Source organism: Erithacus rubecula (genome assembly GCF_903797595.1).
Source record: "Erithacus rubecula genome assembly, chromosome: 3".
Classification (NCBI taxonomy): domain Eukaryota; kingdom Metazoa; phylum Chordata; class Aves; order Passeriformes; family Muscicapidae; genus Erithacus; species Erithacus rubecula.
The window spans coordinates 25,292,802-25,302,318 of NC_136689.1; the positions used below are offsets into that span (position 1 = coordinate 25,292,802).

At 41.7% G+C, this 9,517-nt stretch overlaps 1 protein-coding gene across 4 annotated transcripts in view; it reads right to left on the minus strand.

The window, feature by feature from the left end:
* The window catches only part of WIPF3 (WAS/WASL interacting protein family member 3), a 35,213-nt gene extending 25,935 nt beyond the window's left edge, over positions 1–9,278 (minus strand). For 2 of the 4 annotated variants that reach the window (XM_079300160.1, XM_079300157.1), the window contains exon 1: positions 8,957–9,116. The gene's annotated coding sequence lies outside the window, so the exon portion shown is untranslated. Of the gene's footprint in view, positions 1–7,291; positions 8,002–8,956; positions 9,117–9,158 lie in introns of those variants that run through there. The other 2 variants (XM_079300159.1, XM_079300158.1) reach the window with 2 other exon arrangements.
* Positions 9,279–9,517: the final 239 nt, after the last annotated feature.

Consider the following 9,517-nt stretch of genomic DNA (forward strand, 5'->3'; position numbering starts at 1 on the left):
AAAAAAACTTCTGTTTGGAAGGAGCTTGTATAGATTCAATTTTAAGAGAGTAAAACAATTTGATATTTAAGCATTGGATGCTACATATTTTTATTATTTTTAGAGTGTGAATGACTTTTTGTGTTTAGAGAACCCAACAAGAAAGAATCAATATCCTGTCTCTTTTTTACCCTGCAATAACCTCATTCACAAAATAACTGTTAGTCTGCTGCATTTGAAACTTTTAAGAATTGTGCAAAAGTGTGCAACTGTTAGAACCTTCATTTACAGGAGGAAGGCAAATACTCATATACATACCCATCTTACTAATACATAATGACTTTCACATGTATATTCCCACAGCTGACTAAGAAATCTCCAGGCTTTCACTATCTCCTAACAGCTGTACACCTGAATTGTGTACAACTTGGGAGAAATTTCTGCTCTCAGTCACCATTTACATTACTGTAACTTAAGGCAGAATCTGACTTTTTCAATTCCATTGGAATATGCAAACCTTAATGAAGGACTCTTTCTCCATTAAAGACCTGATGAAACATTTCTAAGCAGCATTTGTCTTCTACAGGGTCTGTAGGATTGTCTCACAGCACATAACAGTATCCTGAATTTAAGCCAAGGACTGTAAGTTCCCCTCAGCTTGGACTATTTCCACCAGGCTTAATGCAGTTAAGGGCTGTTTCCCCTTTCTGCCTGAAAAAACCCCACTATGATTCTTATTCTGTCAGAAGCCTGATAAAATTGTCACAAACTGTCCAGTGCTGACCCAGCAGAGGCTACAGGAATTTGAATTCCATGTGTGTTGTGGGCAGATCTCTGCTGGGTTCCTTATGGTGCTGAGGCCAGAAATTACATTGCTATGCCTTGACAAACCTCCCTTCAGAGGCAAAGCTGCACAGATGACTTCACATCCCTACATATGGCTATTTCAGGGTGTAGCTTCCTCTGCTCCATGGGGATCTGTCATAGAAGACTGATGGTAAGAGAGCAGAATAAGAGAATTCATCATCCTCTTTTAAATAAGGAGCGAGAGAAAAGAACAACACACACCAAGAAGAAACATGTTGTGCCTGTAGTACTGTTAACCTGAAGTTAGAGAGTCAAAAGACAAATGAGGTAAATTAGAAGTAATTAGGACTTGCACAAAGACATAACTTTTCAAAGGAAACAATTTATACAAAGGGTTTCCCTGAAATGAATACCTCATCATCCACACAAAGACAGACATGGCTTGTTTCATTGTCAGATATACAAACAATGGTGAATTTGATATACAGCCAATAGCAAAGTTAGTCATTAGCCTAAGCCAAAGAAAGTGCAGCTCAGTAGATGCTCAAGGTCACGGCCAGATTCTGAAGACAGCTGTTTACTCTTATACTCCTCAAGAGTATCAGTGTGAGCAGCATTTGAACTCTCTATGTAGAGGTAATTTCAGGTTAGCATTTGCAAGTTTTGCAGCCTCTGCTAAGAAGCTACTTGTCTGTTTTCACATCATTGTTAATGATATATTCCTTTATAGTTATTCATATGTTTACTGACTATAATTTTTTACAATATACAGAGTTATTTGAAAAGTATATCTGTACACAGAAAGGTTTCCACAAAAAAAATTCCAAACATTGTTTAACCAATTCCCTTAACAGAAGAAAGTTTTGCTTTCCAATTAAGTAGCTGGCATAAAATGGAAAATGCAAACAAGGCAGTATTCAGCATCTTGCTTTTCAATATTTGCTGCAGACAGCTCAAACCTTGTTTTAAAATGCCAGTCAAGTGAAAAGAATTTGCAAATGTGGGTACTGGAAGACTAGAGGACTTTAAAAATCCAGTTCTTAAATAATCCTGAAATTTCCACTTTCAACCATATGATATTTTTTCAGAGGTCCTATTTTCACAGCTTTACATTTTGAAAGATAAATTTATAGAAACCTGTATGCATGCCATGTCAGGCTGATAGCTATCAGCTTAAGAAACAGAATAATACTGGAAATGCACGAACCATAAATTTTGCAATTCAACATGCACCATGCTTTCCTACAATACAGGCCCCAGCATGGACTGTGGTCACTGCATGTGCCAAGGAGAATTGTCTTTCACAAGGGATGTAAAACACAATGATCTGGTCACTTGCAGCAATAAGTTGTCAGAAAAATCCTTACCTCAAAGAAAGAATGGGAAGCTTTGATCCTGGTTTCCAATGAAACTGTGATTACTTAAATTCCATTCTAGTGGTAAAAATGTTAGCCCTAATGGCCTAACAAATTAAACTGAACATTCATTTTCACTTTGATGCCCTTTTCTGTCAATCCTGTTGAAGCTGCTGTCCCATTTCAGTGACACAATTGATAGCTTCATTTCAGATGTTGTTTACACCAGGGTAAGGCTTCCATGCTTACAAGTACATAACTATAAACCCCTATGTTATTAAGAATGCCTTGCTATGATACCATAATATCTCATCTTTGTTTTTTTAACTAACTCACTGCTCTGAAAAAATAGTATGCAATATGTTCTTATTCTCCCTTAAGTGTCAAAGCTCATATCAAACTTCTTATGTACATAAAGGCAGAAGTGCTTTCTTGTACAGAAAATTGTTAGCTGTTTTTAAAGGCAGTGCACAAAGTATCTAGCTCCAATCTTACATCCATTTACTCAGGACAATGATTTTACTTTGTACAATGAGCAACAAATTACAGTCATTTGCAATTGCAACAAAAAAAAATCCTGACAAAAGTCGTTGTGATTTATAGGCCTAGTTGTGAATTGCTAATAAAACAAAGTGCTGAGAAAAAAACAATATGAGTTTATTAAATTGAAGTTTCAGCCCTTTGACTTATTAAAGGTCTTCATTTGTAATTCCTTGGGAGAGGCATTATATTTCGAGAGAGAATTGCGATTGATACCTACCTGTACACATGGCATAAGCAATGAACATCAGGGATTCAAAAATACTCAACTAACTTTGCTGCCTGATGGAGAAGGAAAATGATTCTAGGGATTAAATGGCAATAGAATTTTTTTTTTTTTGCATTTGTATCTATCATAGGTACAAAGGAGAAAAGTGGTTTTCTTTGAACAGCTCCCAAGTATACTTTCAGAAAAATCAGTGTCTGCTACCATCAGACTAAGAAGGTTAAAGATGAGGATTTACTTGTTTCCATGAATTCTGGAAAGTTTTATGCTAGCTTTGGACTTCAGCTTTCACATTAACCAGGCTGGATCTGGCCTATCCTCTTTTTTTTATTTCCCTTTGTAAATATTTCTCCCCTTTCCTAGTGGTTTACCAGCCTCTCCATTCCCACTCTCCACTTTTTTTCCCTTTTCCCCATTCACTGCACCTTTTGCCTGCTGTTGATGCAAGGCAAGGAAAAAGAGTAATTTCATTTAAAATGTAGAGCTGTCTGCCCTGGGAAAAGAAATATTGCACATGAAGCAAAAGTAAGTTACTCTGCATGATGATACTAAAGGTTCAGCACAGGCTACCAGTACTGAGAAAAACAGAAGAAATTAAGAGCTAGGTTAATCCAGCTCTGAGAAAACATAGAAAATGTGATTCTAAGTGGTATCAGGATGTATATCCTGACTAGAACTGGTAAGTATTAGTGCAAATGTACAAAGTCCCACCTGATGGATTGGATAAAACATTGAATTATTGGAGAACTATGGGCAGGTCAAACAGGTCTGGGCAGAGGAAAGGAGCAAAGTAACCACAACATACTCATTTTGCAACTACTCCAGGCCTTTGTAGCTCTTGGTACAGCTTGTTCAGAGCAAGTCCAAGTACCCCCACATGGGACTGCATCATTTATCCTACTGTTAAATCAATGTAAACTCATGATCACTTGATCCAAGGATATTTTTTACAATCCGCTTTTGCATAATTTCCTTGCTACTTAGTCATTTCAAGGCTAAAAAAAGGCTTTCATTCTGCATTAAATGCCCTGTTAGGCCCCACATCTATCACTCACACAGTATATTGCAGAGATAGTCTCCACCCCCTCTGCCAATTTACTGATCCAGGGATTAATCAAACTATTTTTTAAATTTTTATGCCAAATTTTCCTTTGTTTTCAGTAGAACTGCAATCAGTTATTTAGGGTTTAACTCTAAAATATTCCAGGAAACACAACAGAAGTAACATCACTAACATGTTAAGCTGTTCACACTCACACAACTGACCAATAAAAGCAACATTCTGTCCAAATCCCAGGCAGAATTTGACAGATATTTTTGCAGTGATTTACATATCCCCAAGAGAAGGAAACATTCCCTCTCAAAGTGAGTTGCTAAAACCCCAGTCTGTTTTCCTGGTATGTAAGCTTGGCTTGCCTTTTATGTGCCTCATGATTTTCTTTATGTGTCTACTCACCTAACAGCAGATCTATAGATTTTGAACAGATATAGCATTATTTTTTCTTCTTTAGCATATAGAAAAATGTGTAACTGATTTGGACAAAAGCCAAAAACCTGTCAGGACTACTTTATACACATCAGTACTGTTGCTGCATACATATTTTTCTCTCACACAAAATGATGCCAGTTAGAACAGCAATAACATAATGGCTTTAAAACAACAGGGTACAAAAGAAGAACAAAAGACCCCAAGACCTGCTTTTGTGATGCAGTACCATATTCTGTTCTCCTCTTTTTTTCTTTTTTATGGTTTTTTTTTCTTGTTGTTGTTTTTCATTATTTTGTTGGGGTTTTTTTGTTACTTATAATGAAAAGAGGAAAACATGACATAGTAACTAGAAAAAGTTAAATGGTACAGCAGTCATTTAGAGACCTGTGTATGGCTCATGAAAGGGACCAACACAAAGAGTCACTATCTCCAAACCTATTCATTCACTTTGCTCATTTAACCTCTCCCTTATGAATGAAGCAGAAGCACTGCAATTTCTAGCCAACACTTCATTTATCAAGGCAGGCACAGAAGTTGCCACCAGTGTAGATGGAGGATATAGAACATCCATTAGACAGAGTCTGCAGAGCAGACACAGTTTGTTTAGTTTTCTGACACACTTGCAAGAGCAGAGTCAAGACTGAGCAAGCACTTTCATGCTGAATTTTCTGTTCTTATGCTCAGTGAACTTAACAATGTAGGGACTTTTGGCCCAGTTTGCCTCCACTTTTCACTTTAGCCCTTGCACTGCAGCTGTAACATAGCTGCTATGTTGCTCTGCTCTGCCTGGGCTGGCTGCAGAGTGACACCATTCACACCACGGAGGGTTATGTATCTGTAACAATGGTGAAAGATGACACAGGGTCAATGCAAAGAAGAATTAGGCTCTCCATGCATGATCTTATTTGAGACAGAGATATTTCTGGTGATGAAATCAGTTTCAGCTGTTGTTTCAATTACCATGGCATGAAAACATGCTTTTTGAATCTTGTGAAAACCCTTTAGCTGTTTCACATTCTTTCAAAGCAATCAAAAGGCAGCTTTACAGATGTCATGTATGTAATACTGAATGAGTCCACTTCATGATACTCAGAAGTCAAATTAAGGTGGGGGTATTAAAAAAAATAAAATTATGTCTGAAAATACAGTTTCTTTCTTTCCAATTTGGACACTCCAAGGACGTTTTATTCTGTTTGCAAATATTGTACTCTTTATATCTCTGTTCATCCTGGCTACAAAGCCACCAGACAACCCTGATGCAGAATGACCACAGATAAAAAAGCAATTGTGAAGTACCATTAACATTTTGCTACTATAAGTCCATTTTCAGAAAGCTTCAGTCTTTCAAAGACAGTAACTACTTTGTGTAAGAACACAGACTAATTGAGGAAGATCTATAAGAACAGTGTTGAAGGCAGTCCAGAAATCTGCACCTCAAAACTGCATAGCAGCCACTGGTAACTCAGTGTAATGTGAGTACTAAAGACTTGTAGATAAAAGACTTTACTGGGCATCTCACTTGATTATTATGCTTATTTAGATACTAATTTAATATAAAATCTGAAGATGGTAAGAATCTTTATTCTGGTGCAGGAGAGCCTAGTATTATTTCCCCAGAGTTTCAACTTTTCATCTGTGATCTCATTTATTAGAACTTAAATAAACTGCATAAAATACCCAAATAATAATGCAGCAGATGCTCCCACACACGCAGGATCAGTAACTTACAGGGCAAGAAAGCTGAGCTGAGCCTGTCCAGTCTCACCTACTTTGCAGGACTGAACAGAACTTGTCCCAGCCCCAGAACACAGAGCAGAAAAGCTTCCACAAAAGCAAATACCTCTGAAAATATAATGTAATTCTTATGGGTGAGTTATGACTTACAAACAAAGAGATTTGATATCAGACTTTTCCTTTGCTTCTCTTTGGAGCTAAAATATTTTAAATTATTAATATTAAACTTCTTAATACTTAACACAAGTTTATATTTATTTTAGATGTGAAATAGTAAATTGTGTTACTCTATTGTGAAGTTCTCAACATCTGTATTAAAATGTGCAAATATTTTTCTATTTGTTATGACTAAGATATTATTTTCAGTTCAAGGTCTTCTTTTCAGAGGATGATGAGTTTCCCAAAATACCGACCTCATCAAGCAATAAAATTACTAAGTATAAAGATCATCTATTAGCATCTGGCTACATCATGTTAGGACATTCAACAAACACTGCTGACTTTTATGGTGGGATTGCTGAGAAGTGACACTGGTATGTTTTGATTTACTGTTAAAAAAACCAAAAACAACTATCTAAATACTGTCTGCAATTTCAGATTTAGTAGTTGTTATGTACAGACTCCAAACATTGACTGTACATTCCCCTACTGCAGTAACAGAAATCAAGATTTTTCAGGATCTTTATTTATATTTCCTCTTGTAGGTGTGGAAGGAGTAAGAGAACAAAAAGAGGAAGTTGCTTTGTATTATACTACATGATTTGATAAATACAGTCATATGTTGCCCTTTCCAGTGCAGTGCAATCAAAGAATCTGAATTTCAAGTGCATCTCAATTATTTTCAGGCATAGATCCAAACCAGCAATAACTTGAGCACTGCAGCTAATGAATTAAACATTGCATCTGCCCCTAAGCAACCAAAGTCTATATGCAAAGCTGGTCAAACTATTTATACACCCTTGTCTTCAGAGAATATATATCCTTTATTAAAAAAGACAATTTAAATTTTTTTTTCTGCTTAAAAATCCCTAACCTGCATCTTCTACAGGAAAAACATCAACTCCCACAGCATTCTTTCTGGTTATGAGTCTAACCCAGATTTTGTCATCATATGCAGCAAAACAGCCAAAGCAGTCTACCAATTAAAAAAACCACACTTACACAATCTGCTTTAAGGGTCCCACACTGAGCTCCTCATATGTTGTCTTGCCCATGGAAGCCTGAGAGCAAAGCAGACTCAACCTTTCCTGTGCACGCAGGGCAATGTCCCGTGCGAGCCGCGGGAGGTGGCAGCAGCGTCTGCACCGCCCGCGCATTCCAGCCGGGACACGGTTTTGGGTCGCAGGTTCACGCAGTGACCGGGAACCATCCCCAGCACACAAGTGCCTAACAAGTGTCCCAGCCACCACGCGGTAAAGTTGCATTCGTTTCCTTGATCATCTGCCCCACGGCTCGCCCTTCAGTACAAAGCACGCGAACTGAAGATGCTAACACTGATTATACAAGCACACGTTGTGAAACAGACAGGAACTTGTACTGCATGTGCAGATGGAGAAACTGAAAGCACTGATTGTATCACGAAGCAGTTCAGCGACTTGGTTCGTGCAGCGCGCACTGTAACAGGTATCACTGCTATCGCAGTTTCAGCAATATGTCACTCTCTGAATCAGCAGGAGCACTTGCAGACTTTAGCCATATATCCAGACTGCCCCGAGACCGTTCTGTGTGGAAAGCATCAAACTTTGTCTTATACCAGTTTTTCCTCTCCTAAATCAGACTTACTTTTCCATCTTTCAGAAATCTCTCTTAGTAATATTCCACTTTCAGGACCGAACAAAACAAAGGCATGCTCGACTCGTGTCCTCCCTATTCTCAAAATTCCTGAATTTCTTGAAGGAGCCCAGCTTCCTTCCACAACCCCAGAGAAGCAGTCTGTCACTTAACCCATCATCTCTATGCCTTTGCAAACTCCGAGCATATCCAAAGAGAAATAAAAAACCCGCACGCTACCCTTTACCAACACATTCCCTGTCGCTCTGTATTAGTTCCAACAGGCTGATGAGAAAGTCACTAGATTTTAGTCTCAATTTTATCCATGTTAATTATTATAAAAGCTTTAAGAGCTTTTTTCCAACATTTCTTCAGCATTCCCCCTCCAATATGCACGTAAGTATTTAGTGCGCGGCACTTTTCACAATCACTCAGCCCCCTTTTCTCAGCTGCCCTATTCCAGCGCATATACTTCAAGGACGAGGAGTAGGGGAAAAAAAAACTTCTTGCTATCCACGGCCGCCGGAAAACAACCCGTGCTTGACAAAACAAGAGGAGCAGCACCGCGCACACACCGCCCGTGCCTGACCTCAGCCACGCGTGCTCCTCCGCCGCCGGCAGCGCCCTCATCCCGGGGGTGTCCCGCCCGGCCCCCACATCCCGGGGGTGTCCCGCCCGGCCCCCTCATCCCGGGGGTGTCCCGCCCGGCCCCCTCATCCCGGGGGTGTCCCGCCCGGCCCCCACATCCCGGGGGTGTCCCGCTCAGCCCCTGCCCTCGCTGCCCGGGCCCGGGGCCGAACCGCGGCACCAACTTTGCCCGCCGAGTCGTTCCTGCCCCCGCGGCACCGGGGCAGCCCCAGCCCCGGCGGGGTCCGAGGGGAGGCGGCGGCCGCGCTAAACCCGGCGCTCCCGCCTGGCCGAGGCCGTGAGGGGAGCCCGGGGCACCGAGGACCCCCAGCCCCTCCGCCGCGCCCCGGCCCGGCGCTCCCGGCTGTGAGGGGAGCTGTGAGGGGAGCCGGGGGCACCGGGGACCCCCAGCCCCTCCGCCGCTCCCACCTGCTCGGCGCCGGTGCCGTCGGGGCCGGGGCGGCTCCTCCCGGGCCCAGGGCGCCAGGTACGGCGGCCGCCCGTCTGCCCTGGCGGGGGGGCGGGGAAAGGAGCGCAGCGATCTCAGGATCCTGAGGGAAAAAAGCCCGCCCCGGTCTTCACCAGGGAATAAAAATAAATCCATATTTTTAAAAGTAGTAATTTACCTCACAGGCGCGCACATGCACAGTCCGCCCACCCCGGGCCCCGCTTTCCATCCCCACCCCGGGAGCGCGGCCGCTTTGGTGCGAGGGTGAAGTCCAGCTGCAGCCCGGCGCACCCTCCCTCCCACATGCTGCTGCCTCGGCAGAGCCAAAGCTATTTTTAAAAGCCCGCCTGGATGCCACAACTCTGCCCCACGGCACGGAAAAAGGTGGCACTACTCCGTCCCCCTGCTCAAACACGGCCACCTGCCCAACCACCTCTGCCCTGCAGTGCCCTAAGGGCTTTGGAGAGGGCTGGGTGCCCTTGGCTTTTGTTCCCCCGATTGTGCACCAGAAACATCTGGAAAAAAAAAAAAAAAAAAAAAAA